Source organism: Bombina bombina, chromosome 3, assembly GCF_027579735.1.
Source record: "Bombina bombina isolate aBomBom1 chromosome 3, aBomBom1.pri, whole genome shotgun sequence".
Taxonomy (NCBI): domain Eukaryota; kingdom Metazoa; phylum Chordata; class Amphibia; order Anura; family Bombinatoridae; genus Bombina; species Bombina bombina.
The window spans coordinates 221,724,410-221,739,470 of NC_069501.1; positions in this window are offsets into that span (position 1 = coordinate 221,724,410).

The window sequence follows — 15,061 nt, forward strand, 5'->3', positions numbered from 1 at the left end:
CCGCCCGCATCTCCTTCTGTATTTAGCATATCAATGACGAGTCTGGCTTCCTCCAATCTTTGAAGGCTCCCTTTGGCGTCCAGCTTGTGGGGCACGCAACAATTGGAGAAAGCTGGATTTGTCATCAATATGTTAAATACAGAAGAAGATGAGAGCGATGGATCAGTGGTATGTTTACCGTAACAAAATGGGTAAGTATTAAAAAAAGAAGCACCTTTGTCATTAAACTTTACAAAGATGCTTCTTTTTTAAATACTTACCATTTTGTTACGGTAAACATACCGCTGATCCTCCGCCTGCATCTCCTTCTGTGTTTAGCATATAGATGACGAGTCTGGCTTCCTCCAATCACATTTTTTTTTTTTTCTTTCATGATTCATATGGAGCATGCAACTTCCTAATTTACTCCTAGTATCACATTTTCTTTGTTCTCTTTCTATCTTTATTTGAAAAGCAAGAATGTAAGCTTAGGAGCCGGCCCATTTTTGATTCAGCACCCTGGATAGTGCTTGCTGAATCAGATTTGCTTTGTCCTCTTAGTATTCTTTGTTGAAAGTTACGCCTAGGTATGCTTAAATGTTAATTTCTAAGCCCATAAAGGCTGCTTCTTATCTGAGTGCATTTTGACAGTTTTTCACAGCTAGACAGCATTAGTTTGTGTGCCTTATAGATAACATTGTGCTCACTCCCTTGGATCTATTTGAGTCAGCAACTACTAATGCAGAACATACTGTGATCTAAGATGTTCTCGCAGAAAATGCAGTATGTCTGCAGAAAGAATGAGACACATGCAGGAACTGTTGGCTCTTTCGCTTTGCAGCGCTGCTCTGCATCACGCTGTTCTCTTCAAACAGCACTGTGCTCTTGCTGTACTGAGTATGTTTTCCTTAACATAGTGCATTCAGAACAAAGTGCTGTTGGAAAAGAACAGTCAAATATGGAACAGTACTGCAAATCAGCAGTGCAGTTATTGCTGACTGGCTCTCTGATTTTTTTCACAAGACATTTTAAAAACTGCTGCAATCCTATAATATAAAAGGCCAGGTGTGTTTGTCCGAAGCTGTCATGCGCAGTAGAGACGACACGAGGACAAACACACCTAGCTTTGCGCGTGTTCGAGAGAGAGAGGGGAAGGCGATAGAAAGGGGGAGGGGCAAAAGAGATGGGGAAGAGCTAAAGAGAGGGGAAGAGAGAGCAAAAAAGAGGGGGGAAAAAAGCAAAGGGGAGGGAAAAGAGCAAAATAGAGGGGGAGACAGAAAATAAGAGGGAAGAGAGAAAGCAAAAGAAGAGAGGGATGGAGAGAGAGAGCAAAAGAGAGGGATGGAGAGAGAGAGCAAAAGAGAGGGATGGAGAGAGAGAGAGCAAAAGAGAGGGATGGAGAGAGAGAGAGCAAAAGAGAGGGATGGAGAGAGAGAGAGCAAAAGAGAGGGATGGAGAGAGAGAGAGCAAAAGAGAGGGATGGAGAGAGAGAGAGCAAAAGAGAGGGATGGAGAGAGAGAGAGCAAAAGAGAGGGATGGAGAGAGAGAGAGCAAAAGAGAGGGATGGAGAGAGAGAGCAAAAGAGAGGGATGGAGAGAGAGAGAGCAAAAGAGAGGGATGGAGAGAGAGAGAGCAAAAGAGAGGGATGGAGAGAGAGAGCAAAAGAGAGGGATGGAGAGAGAGAGAGCAAAAGAGAGGGATGGAGAGAGAGAGCAAAAGAGAGGGATGGAGAGAGAGAGCAAAAGAGAGGGATGGAGAGAGAGAGCAAAAGAGAGGGATGGAGAGAGAGAGCAAAAGAGAGGGATGGAGAGAGAGAGCAAATGAGAGGGATGGAGAGAGAGAGCAAATGAGAGGGATGGAGAGAGAGAGCAAACGAGAGGGGGAGAGAGACAGGGCAAACAAGAGGGGGAGAGAGCGCAAAAGAGAGGGGGGAGAAGAGAGAGAGCAAAAGAGAGGGGGAGAGAGAGCAAAAGAGAGGGGGGGAGAAGAGAGAGCAAAAGAGAGGGGGAGAGAGTGCAAAAGAGAGGGGAAGAGAGAGAGAGCAAAAGAGAGAGGGGGAGAGAGAGCAAAAGAGAGAGGGGGAGAGAGAGAGAGCAAAAGAGAGAGGGGGAGAGAGAGAGAGCAAAAGAGAGGGGGAGAGAGAGCAAAAGAGAAAGGGGGAGAGAGAGTGAGCAAAAGAGGGGGGGAGAGAGAGGGGGAGAGAGAGCAAAAGAGAGGGGGGGAGAGAGAGCAAAAGAGAGGGGGGGAGAGAGAGCGCAAAACAGAGGGGGAGAGAGCGCAAAAGAGAGGGGGGAGAGAGAGCGAGCAAAAGAGAAGGGGGGAGCGAGAGAGCAAAAGAGAGGGGAGGGAGAGCAAGGAGTGGGACCGATGTACTGCAAAAAATGGCCCGTGTGAACGGGCTTTAGGACTAGTATATTATAAAACTTTAAAAATGGCTTTATTCTCCAGTTAATCAACACATTGCAATTTAACTGGTGCTTTAGTGTAACTGCATCATTTAAAATTTTATTTTATTTCTAAATGATCTGCAGAAACATTTTTAACACACAAAAAAAACATTGCAGAAAGTGGAGAAAAGTTCTGCCTCTAGGGTCAGCACTGATTGGCTAAAATGCAAGTCTGTCAAAAGAGCTGATATAAGGGTGCAGTCTGTAGAGGCTTAGCTACAAGGTAATCACAGAGGTAAAAAGTAATTTAATTGCTTTTATGGAAAACTGTGGAATGTGTATTAAAGGAATAATGTATCTTTTTAAACAAACATTCTGGAGTAGACTGTACCTTTTTAAACAAGGTGCACAATAGACGATCTGACAAGAGAAATAAAATGTAACCCCCCTTTTTTTTTTGATGCGACCAGTCATGCGCCTGGTAACATTTTACTCACAAATTTCACGAGTTATAGCCATATTTTAGATTGATAAATAAGAAATTACAATTGTGCACGCATTTATAGGTGCAAAATAGGAGAACTTGATTAATTTGTTTGATAAATTGAGCCCAAAAAAGTTTAACCATGGATATTAGTACAGATACAAAACTATTTATCCAAACTGCTTGGGACCAGAAAAGGTTTGTATTTTGAAATATTTTCAGCTGTAAAATGGGACAGTTTGAAGAGGGGATGGAATCTAGCATAAATGTCTATCTTATGTAATTTTAGCAATATTTACATGTTGTTATGCAGCTTAAAGGGACAGTATACACCAATTTTCATATAACTGCATTTAATAAACACTACTATAAAGAGGAATAAGCACAGATACTGATCTAAAAATCCAGTATAATTTTTTTTAAAAAAACTTACTTAGAGGCTCCCAGTTTAGCACTGTTGTTGAGGTTAGGCTAGGATACCCAGTAAAAGGGACTGGTAAAACAGGAAAAGAATACTCTTCCCTGCATATGAAAATACAGACTAACAAACAGGAGTAGCAGAAATCTGTACACCATGGTCTACATCTGACACTTTGGGGCTTGGTTAGGAGTCTGAAAACCAGCACAATGTTATTAAAAATAAAATAAGCAAAACTATACTTTGTTACAAAATCACTCCCAGGTGTGCTATATAAATGGATAATATACAAAACATGTATGCAAAGAAAAAGTACAATGTCCCTTTTAAACATGTAAGCTAAAGGTAGTTTTATATATTGTTTAATACTTTTGTATACATGGTACCCCCAGAAACATAGTAAAGTACTGTAATCGGATAATATTTGTTGTTTTAAGACTTGCATTTTAGAACGCAAACACTAACAAACCAAATATGCAGGCAGAGAAGACTGTGACTTACAGGCAGGGAAAATAGTAATTAGTATTATTTGTAAATAATATTTACTAGTTAAGCTATAATGAAACTCTGGGCTGTTAAGGGTCCTGAGGACTGGAGTTGAGAAACACTGATCTATAGAACTCAGGCTATAGATATCTATTTTCTTCTGAGACGTTCCCACCTCTTAGCCAATTGCCGTGCTGGCCATATGGCACAGTTGAAATTTACGTTTTATTGCGTTCCAGTGCCGATGTGTTTGCACAAATGCAGCAACTCTCCTTCAGACACCTGTTGTATAGCCTAAGTTCCAAACTGGAAACACCCATAATTAGAGGGATATGTATGAACATGTATTTAGTGTTATGTGCTTTTAAGTACTGTCAAGAACCTAAGAGACTGAGGAAGAGTAATACTCCAAGGTAGCCGACATAGGACAAAGGCAGTGTTTCCCAACTCCAGTCCTCAGGACCCTTAACAGGCCCTATATTAACTAGAGCACAGGTAAACTGATCAGCTGATGGGTGAACTAATTATTTCACCTGTGCTCTAGTTAAGATATAATGAATATGTGGCCTGTTAAGGGTCCTGATGACTGGGTTTGGGAAACACTGGACTTAAGTGGTTTCAACATATCAATATCAAGTGTTGGAGTGTTGAGAGACGTGTGATATTCAAACAGGTGAATTAGAAGGCAGAGTGATAGGACAGAAGACAATAGGTCCTGTTGTCAGCATAACAGTGGTACTGGAAGCCAAATGAGCTTTAAGGTTCCCAAGTGAAGATGTGCAGATTGATAAACACAGGGGACCCAGGAACTAATACTTTTGCACCAACATAGTAAGAGAGGTGATGAGGGGGGTATCCCACACTGAAGGAGTGGTTAGAGGTGAACAAAGCAATCTATAATAGGTAAGTGCCATATAAACCAAAAGAGTTGAAAGTTTGTGGTTGACGGTATCAAATGCAGCTGAGAGGTTACGCTGACGTTTTGTCTGTTGGTGTTGACCGTAAGCTAGGTGTTTAGAACCTTAGTGAAAACAGTTTCTGTAGAGGTCAGAGGCTAGATGTTAGTCAAACAAGGCTATGGAAGATATTCTTTCCAGCTGTAAACTAGCTATCTAAATAGTTTAGAGGCAAAAGGAAGTAGAGAAATTGGACAGTAGTAAAATTGAAAAACTGTGTAAAAAGAAGCTTTTTCAAGGTAGGTGTATGTTTGAACTGGGACGGAAATATTAATGGGTAAGAGCTGGGGTTAGGGTAGTTGAGAGGAAGGAAAGGAAGTGTGTGATGAAATAGGATTGTGAACAATTTGTGATGCAAGAGCATAAAGGTTGTGACACACTGCAAGTGATGCGGCGCAAGGGGAAGCAGCTGCTTCGCACCGCGTCTGAAGTTCAAATATTTCATCTCTGAGCGCTCAGCTACGCGACCTGACGCAGCAGAGTGCTCAGAGAAGAAAAGACAGGACACCCTGAGTGTGCACAGCAGCATCTGCATGCTTGGCGCTGCTCTGCTTGCAGTGTGTCACAGCCTTAATAGTAGACTGGATATCTCATCTACTATCACAGGTGTGAAGTAGCTGAGGGTGATAGTTGGATGGGAAGGAGGTTATGTGGAATCATTTTTTGTGTTATGAAGTTTAGTTTACCTGAAAGTGATAGGCAAGGCTGTTGGCTGTGTGGCCTGGGAGAGGAGGGCACTGTAGGGTTTATTTGGTAGAGAGGAGTCACTTGAGGATAGTGAAGAAGCAATACATTATGAGAATAATCTTTGCTTATAGGTGGTGGAATTTGACTTTAAGATGAATTTGTAACAGAAAGTCTGCTTGAGCTTGTAAATTTGTTCCAGAGATGATCTGCAGTATGAATGCATCGTTAAGTGGTAGCAGGTGGAGTTGGAGTGATGAGGCTGTCATCTGATGGATTTGAAATTGTCCCCGATGAACTGTTCCATTATACTGATGAAATAACTTCTGAATAAAAGAACAAGAGAGAGAGAGAGAATCTGTTCTTCTAGAAATATCAAACATACTGGCACAAATTGAAATGAAAAAGGAGGATGAAAGATACAATGACTATGATATACAGCTGATAGATAATGAATTGGTGTCCAAAAAGTTGAACAAGTATCACAGAGACTGCAAGGACTATGAACTAGATGTGGTATATAATTGGAATTTCTTTTCACAATCTAAGAGAAAGAAGGATTACAACAAGAAGAATAAGAAAAAATGTTCAGCTAGTGAAACATCAAGAGGAGATAATATTGACTAGAGAAGGATCACCTCCAGTGTGGACGCAAGTTCATATGCACATAGCCCTATGTCTTCCACACCAGTCAGTGATAGAAGTGGCTCGCTGGGGACGATACCTAAGTCAAATGCCAATCATAGATCCTTATCAGATCCGGTAACAGCTACCCAGGAGGAAGATACCTAGGATATAGCAAAAGATGGGGATTCACTAAAAACAAGAAGAGAAAAAGCAACTGAGCTGTGAAGATACCAAAGAAAAAGAAATGTCATCAATCTGTCATCAGTTGAATTAACGAGTGCACAAGTGGGAGTACTATCTAAAGGAATGGGCTTTGCTCCTTCAAAAGATATGGACATCTTTAACACCATTGTGGACTTGAATAAATTTGTGCACAAAATAACTTTAAAAATACACTTTTGTAATGATCAGCTCATGGACACTAGTACTAAAGAGGATGAAGAATTAATAAATAAACATTGAATTAGGGGTTGTAGAATTACTTAAATTTGACGAATTGTGTGATACTAATAACCTCAGGTTACTAGCTAGTGAAAGCTTAAGATATGATGAATCTAATTTGTGTGTCCCTGGATATAAGAAACTTGGCTCAAATAAAATCTTCTATCCAGTGCAGGCTAGGGGAGATCTTATTGAGGTGTTTCATACGGTAGTTGAAGAACTTACACAGCTTTTTAAAAAGAAAGTTAAGGGCAGGAGGAAAGGCCATGGAAACCTAACTGTTAATGAGTCAATAGCTCAGAGATTTGAGGGAGAACAAGAATTTGGTTTTGTCTAAATCTGATGAAGGCGGTACTATTATAGTACAAGATCGAGACGATTATGTCAAGGAAGCTATAAGACAGCTATCAGATTTGGAGACTTACCAAAAACTAACATTTAACCCAACTGTATTGTTTAAAAAGGAACTATGTAAATTATTAGATAGGGATGTACAGTGTGGGTTTATAACCTTATCACAGGCAGAATGTTTAATAAATGAGACTCCATCAATACCAGTGTTTAGTCATCTCCCTAAGATACACAAGTCCTATGAGAATCCCACGCGGAGACCAATCATCTGCACTATAGGTACCTTAGGAGATGGGTGGATGATTTTCTCCAACCTATTGTAAAACCGTTGCCAGGCTACCTTAGAGATACCAAGCAGCTCCTTAGGAAAAGACAATCCTTATTCTATACTTGACGGTCTAATTTCCTATCGGTTGATGCAGTATCATTATTCCTCATGTAGAAGAACTGAAGGCTCTAAAAGAGATGCTAAAAATGTGAAACTAACTTGATTTCTGAGAGGGAGATTGATTATTTAGACCTTAAAAATCAGGGGGATGCTCATAGGAGTGAGATAGAGACAGAGATCTTTAGAAAGGAAATATCTGTTAGCACTATCCTTAGAGCGGACTCAAGTCATCCAAGATGTGTTAAAAAGGGTATCCCTAAAGGTAAATTTATGCACCTCTGAAGAAACTGTACAGATGAAAATAAGTTCCAGAAACAGGCGAGTCATTTGAGGAAAAGGCTAATATCTCGGAGATACAATGAAACTAAACTGGTTCAGACAATGCATGAGGTTCTGAATATGGATAGGAAATTATTATTAAGGGACAAAGAGAAAGCGATAGAAGTAGAGGATAGGATAGGAATATCTTTACTTTCTCTACAAGATATAGCAAGCAATATACGGAGGTCTGTAATATAGTCCAAAAATATATAACTTTACTAAGGAATGATCTAAAACTAAAGGAAGTAGTAGAGAAAGGGGTTAGGTGTGTATCCAGAAAGGCTGAAACCATTGGGAATACTTTAAAAAGTGACTTTTCAACTAAATCAGTGCCAGAGAGCTTGGTGTGGTGGTCAACCATGTAAATGGTGTAGTTACATCAAAAAGGGAGATACACTTAAATAATTTATTGTAACCCAGTATTTAAATTGCAACTCTTAAGTTTGTGATATATCTGATTACCTGTAAACTATGTTATAGCCTATATACAGGAAGGACCACACTTATGTTGAAGGATAGGATTATGGAGCATCTCCTATCATTAGAAGCTGAGATACCATAAACCCAGTAGCCAGACACTTTGCAACCCATAGAAGGGGACATAATTATGATAAGGAGCACATGGATTATATAAGCTCATTGTGAATTTCAAGATATTGATCAAGTACCTAGGCTTAATACAGGTGGTGACAGAATGCTGGCCTTGATAAACAAAAAATTGTAGCCCTCAGGATATCAACAAAATATCTGGTGTAAAACTATTTACAGGCAACTAGAGTTTGGTTTATAGCCCTAAATAGTGGTGCTGTTTCTGCTTTACTTTAATAAATAAAATAAGATTTTCTTGCTTTGGTTATCTGCAAAATGTGCAGGTCTGTTCCATAAAAGGAGGGAGTGTATGTAATATATTATTTTATCATGGTTAAGTTTTTTTTTCCCAGTTTAAAACTAAAACAATAAAAAGAGGAAGAACTGATATGTTAAAGATTAAAATCTATATATATATATATATATATATATATATATATATGTATGAGTTCTGTACTGTGATGGGATAATAAATATCTGAGTATGCTAATGTCATAAGGTGTTAAAGGGACACTGTACCCAAATGTTTTCTTTTGTGATTCAGATAGAGCATGACATTTTAAGCAACTTTCTAATTTACTCCTATTATCAAATGTTCTTTATTCTCTTGGTATCTTTATTGGAAATGCAAGAATGTAAGTTTAGATGCCGGCCCATTTTTGGTGAACAACCTAGGTTGTCCTTGCTGATTGGTGGATAAACTCATCCACCAATCAAAAACTGCTGTCCGGAGTTCTGAACCAAGAAAAAAGCTTAGATGCCTTCTTTTTCATATAAAGATAGCAAGAGAAAGAAGAAACATTGATAATAGGAGTAAATTAGAAAGCTGCTTAAAATTGCATGCTCTATCTGAATCACAAAATAATTTTTTTGGGTTCAGTGTCCCTTTAACTGCTTGGATATCTGTCTAATTATGCTGTGTATTTGAAGTCTTAGGAACCATAATATAGTGTATATGGCTACAGGTGCTTATGTATGTTTCATCGTATAAATAGTAATTGCAGTTTTCCTTCTAGTACATCTATGAACTATGTTTATCCATTTTTGATTTCTTGATTTTATGTGTACAGATATTTTAGTACAAGTTAATACTAGCTAAACTCCTGTTGTAATAAGATTAAGAATGCACTCAGACTGTTAACCTTTTTATATATAAAGAAATAATGTTCCTTTTAGAGTCACTTAGACCTTTAACTGTGTTAACTCCTTTAAGAGAGGGGTGTGTGTAATATGTGTATTTAAGGATGATGTAGTTCAGCTGATAGTATCCCTGACGAAGTGCCGTTTGCCTCAGGAAATGCGTCAGATAGCAGCTCAGGTGTGTGGAGTGGTGTAGCCCGTTCTGTTTTACTTGAAGAAAATAAAGCATGGATGTTTTAACCCTTTGATGACAGGGTTAATTTGTCTACATCAGAACAACGATTTCAATGATCGGGTCAGGGGGCGTTACTATGACACTAGGCGTGCCCTCCAGACCGCAATCGCATCCTGGAAGCGCCGTTGGCTTCAGGACAGCCAAGCGGTTAGAACGTTCTAATTCGTCCTAACGGCGCTAAAGCACTGCGTGTTTAGGATGGAATAGAACATCATAACGGCGCTAAAAGGTTAATTTACCTGCACGTCTATGACCATTATTCACCTCCTTTTGTATATGTGCATAGAGTGGCAGGTGCAATTTTGTCAAGGTTAGATGCTAATGAGTGATTACCTTCTGGACCTTACAGCTTTTTACTACAGAATTTAAATTTGAGAGTGTTTGGAGAGTTTCTTAAAGGACATTAAACAGTAAATAAATGCTATATAGAATAAAGAAAAGATTAGTCTGAGAATAGCATGTATATGTATTTATTTTTTTTAAAGTTCCATTAGCTGTTTAAATATTGTTAAAATAAGTGTAAAGTTTTAATGTCTATAAAACAATGGGAGCTGCCATGTTGTAACTTAGGTTACCTTCTCTGCTGTGGCCAATTAGTGACCGTTATAAATTCTTTAAAGGATGAATTAGACATTCATGATTTAGACAGAATACAATTTTAAACAACTTTCCAGTTTACGTCTATTATTTAATTTGTTTCCTTCTCTGGTTATCCTTTGCTGAAAGGTGTATCTAGGTAAGCTCAGGAGCAGCAAAGAACCTAGGTTCTAGATGCTGATTGGTGGCTACATATATATATATATATATATATATATATACCGATTGTCATTGGCTCACCCATGTGTTCAGTAAGAAACCAGTAGTGCATTGCTGCTCCTTCAACAAATGATATGGTATGTTCTACCTAAATCATCAAAAATACATTTTGGGTTTCATGTCTCTTTAAGGAGGATTCTTCTGAAACCGGATCTGAGAAAGACTCGCACAAGAGAAAAGCTGATTCACAATAAGGTTGAAAAAGCACAAATCTCCTTGAAGGAAGACCAACCGGATATAACCCTTTGACTTCTACGTGTATCTTGAAGTTGCAGAAAAAATACTATCCAAATTTTAGTCCTAGACCCCTAAAATGTTAATACCTTCCTAAAGAAGAAGCAAGAAGGAACAGCCCTACAAGGACACCATCTCAGATCCCCAATCTTAGTTAAAAGATAAACCTTCTGAGGGCAACCAACCCTCTGAACTTAAGGAGGAACTCTTAGAGTTTAGAAGAAATATATGGTATATGGTCCACCTTTAAGCGAAAATGGCATAACTGCCAAAACAATCAGAAATACTGAATTTATAAATTAACCTTAAATAGGAGTAACATTAGATTCCTTCCTAAATAGTACACCCTGAAGTAAAACTAAATATTCAGCCTTAAAGGCTTACATTGAAGAAGTCAACAGCACCCCTTAATCTGTATACGCTGATGAAAGGTAGCTTAGTAATCAGGAGTAAGGTATACATTAGAATTGCAATTCAAATTTTCAATACAGGAGTTAAGCAGTTACTTCGGTATACACTAGAACTGCAATACATGATTTATAAAGGACCAGTAAACACAGTAGATTTGCATAATCAACAAATGCAAGATAACAAGACAATAAGACAATGCAATAACACTTAGTCTGAATTTCAAATGAGTAGTAGATTTTTTTTCTGACAATTTTAAAAGTTATGTCTATTTCCACTCCCCCTGTACCATGTGACATCTATCAGCCAATCACAAATGCATACACGTACCATGTGACAACCATCAGACAATCACAAATGCATATACGTTTATTCTGTGAATTCTTGCACATGCTCAGTAGGAGCTGGTGACTCAAGTTTAAATATAAAAAGACTGCACATTTTCTAAATGGAATTAAATTGGAAAGTTGTTTAAAATTGCATGCTCTATCTGAATAATGAAAGTTTAATTTTGACTTGAGTGTCCCTTTATTATTATTATTATCAGGTATTTGTAGAGCACCAACAGATTCCGCAGTGCTATAAACATATGCGGCATACAAGGTAACATTTAAAGAGGGTCAAATGGGTAGAGGTCTTTTTCTGCTGAGGAGAGCTAAATAACCCCAAGCAAGCCACACAGAAATGTAAGCACCATGTGTTCCACACTGTGTAGGGTCATCACACAACAGGACCGCTGACAGGCTTAGATTTATTGTATTGTAGGAAGTGTTACTGCCCATTACAAGAGGATCTCACTATCCCTCTATCAGACTGTGCTCCAGCTCCTCCCAGCAGCAGTAGTAGTGTGTACTGAAGCATTTCTGTTCTCTTTTCAAGGGGAACTTAGTTCCTCCTGCACAAATAGTGCAGGAACTACGACGACCCCTGTATATGAATTCTGTTATTGGTTAATTTAAAGTTCAACTAGCTCCCAGTATTGCATTGGTGCTTCTTCAACAAAAGGATACCAAGAAAATAAAGCAAATTAGATAATAAAAGTAAATTGGAAATACATAAATAATAATAAAAGTTGCTTAACATTGTATGCTCTATCTGAATAAAAAAACATTTTTGGATTTCATGTCCCTAAGCTGTAATACAGGTAATAAACAGCTACTGTGGTATTTGGAGTACTGCGCACAGAATGTAAAAAGTTACTGATGTATACCTTAAAACTGTTATACAGGAGCAGTTTATATTGCATATAACTCTGAAAAAGATACTGGTGTGTGTGTGTGTATATATATATATATATATATATATATATATATATATATATATATAAAAATGTGAGCAATGCATTGCAACATATGAAAAACCATTAAAATATCTGAAAACAGTGTACACTTTTAACGGCCTTACATAGCATTCAAATGTACATGAACTAGGCAAACCTTCGCATAAAAAACCCTAAAGCAGCGGTTGCCAACCAGTGGTCCATGGACCACTAGTGGTCCACGAGAAGATGTTGGTGGTCCTTGACACCATCAAGCAGGAATTAATCTCCTCTGATGGTGTCACCCCCATTACGCCGCAACTCCCTACAGTGCCTGGCTGGACATCAGTGAAAATTGATGGAGGAGGAGTTAAATTACAATCTCCCTACGCACGTTGCATAGTACTGCGCAACTTGCATATCTAGATTGTATTTTTAACTCCTCTCGCCCGGTGCGCTGCTAAGAGGAAGATGCTTCCATTCTAAAGCCAGCAGAGGTTGGCATAGTCTTGGCTTGAAAGAGTGGAATTAAAGTATATAAAAAAAGAAAATCTTAAAAAAATTCTCTCTTATATTCTTTATTTTCTTCCCTTTACCTGTCTTTGTAGTAGTTTTCCTAATTCCTTCAGATGGACTTACATCACTGTTTGTCTTCCTTCCCTCAATCTTCTTTTTTTTATTAAATATACACACACACACATTATAGAGGTTTGTACCTTTTAAAAATGTTTTTAGTGGTCCACGGGATTCAAAATTGTGAGTTTAGTGGTCCCTGAGGTCAGAAAGGTTGGCGACCCCTGCACTAAAGTACTCTATACTCTGAAAATATCTACCGGAGTCCCCAAATTTAACTGTCCACACCCAAACATTTAATATCTCAACAATAACCCCCCTGCTACGGGAGTATGTGTATCTTACCCCCTCAGTAAAACTGTGCCTTAGTCAGTACTGCATTAAACATTTCCCTCTAAAATTGCAGCTTTGTGTGCTTCCAATAATTAGCAACACAGGATACCCCTCACCTCTGATCCCACTTTGCTGATGGACTGAATACTGAGCTTAAAGTGATGGTAAACCTTATCTGATCAAATACCATATATTTAATCTTTACGATTTAAAAAGTATATGTGTACCTTTTTTGTTTTTAATCCATCTGTCAAAGGGTAAAATTAGTGCATATAATAATGCTTCTATTGTAATGTTATTCCAATCAACATCTGTGTCATTTGACAATCTTGAAGTCCAGCCCCTTTAAAGCACTTAGAAAGTGGATGACTGCTCTATACATCACAGCCCAGCCAAAAGTGGAAATGAAGAAGGGTGGAGGAACAGACACTACAAATCAGCATAATAAATGTTTTATTATAAAATATATATACACTTTTTATAAAAAAGAATTATGTGGCTTTACTTTCAAACTAATATATGTTTAATTGAAACCTTCTTATAGTCTGAAATAACTCCGGAGGAGAGTTGGCAAGTGAGGGACACCTTGAGGGAGCTATTTACTTAAAATGGCAACAGTAAAAGTTAATAGTGCTCATAAAACACACACACATACATTAATAAAGTTAAACATAACTTCATCCCTTAATAAATGTACTTATCTGTCACGTGTGGAAGTAAAGCTAAACACTCCTTGAATCAGTGGCTATGACGAACACTAGGTAGTGTACCTACTAATTGCCTGTGGGCTGGGTGAAGATGCAGGTACTTACCCAGTAGCTGCCCACTCCACTGACCTTATCCTGACGTAGTCTAAGGATACAGGCAATTGACCCTCCAGTACTGTTACTTACAGTAGAGGATATTTTGAGGGAGTACATCTCATGGCCAAGCAGGAGGAGACTAAAGGAAACTGTCCCAGCAACATCCGTGGCAGACGTGACCACAACTCCTACAAGGAGATTTACATTACACAGCCAATACTTCTTATGTCCCTCTCTTCCAGGAACTATCCATTGAGGGAAACATTTTGGGAATAATATCCCTGTAATCTTGAAGAAACGCAGAACACCTCTATCTTCACCTGCCTCATAGACAAGGCAAATACAATACTGGGAGGATCAGTGACGAAGGAGGGGTATAAAACTCTTGCTGAAGGGTGTCTTTGCCTCCTGGTGGCCAGGAGATGAAATCCCAACAGTAATTAATCATGGACTCTCACCACCATAAGAAAGAAAACTTAATAAAGGAACATTGATTGGGGGGGGCGGAGCAAGCCTGTAAACTGAACGGTCGCACTTTACTTCAGCTCAGCTGAAATAGCCTACAATTTTATTCATTTGACCGTTCATCCCAGTTTAAACTTGCATGGAAGATGCACCTGGCTCTTACTGACTTGACAGGCATAGCTGGAGCTTTGGATGAGAGCTAAAAGGAGGAGATAGTTACTGTTCTATGGGCCGTTTAAGGCTCAGACAACTTAAGAGCGGCCATCTTTTCTTCCGCATGTACACTTCCTCACGCAGTAGCTAATTTGGACTCAGACCCGATAGCCATATACAGTGGAATAACAACTTAAAGAAGCACAGAAAAGGGATAGTGACTCTTGCAGAGGCATACCCGTTGATCGTACTGAAAGCAATGGAGTCGGTTAACTTTATCGTAACAGAGGTCGGTAAGCTGTTTGATGTCTTCCAGGCCGCCTTTGTTGAGTCGTTGCATTCTGCACTTATCTCACCGGTGACAGACCATACTACCAACTATACTCAAATGGCCCCTGAGTTTGGATCTGAAAGGGATTGTTGCTCTCCGGAGCCCCAGCGACAGGCACTTATCCCTCCTAGCGAAAAGAGGGAAAGAGAGATGCGAGACCTGTGTCTGATGCAGTGGATTGATACACATGGACACCGCAGTG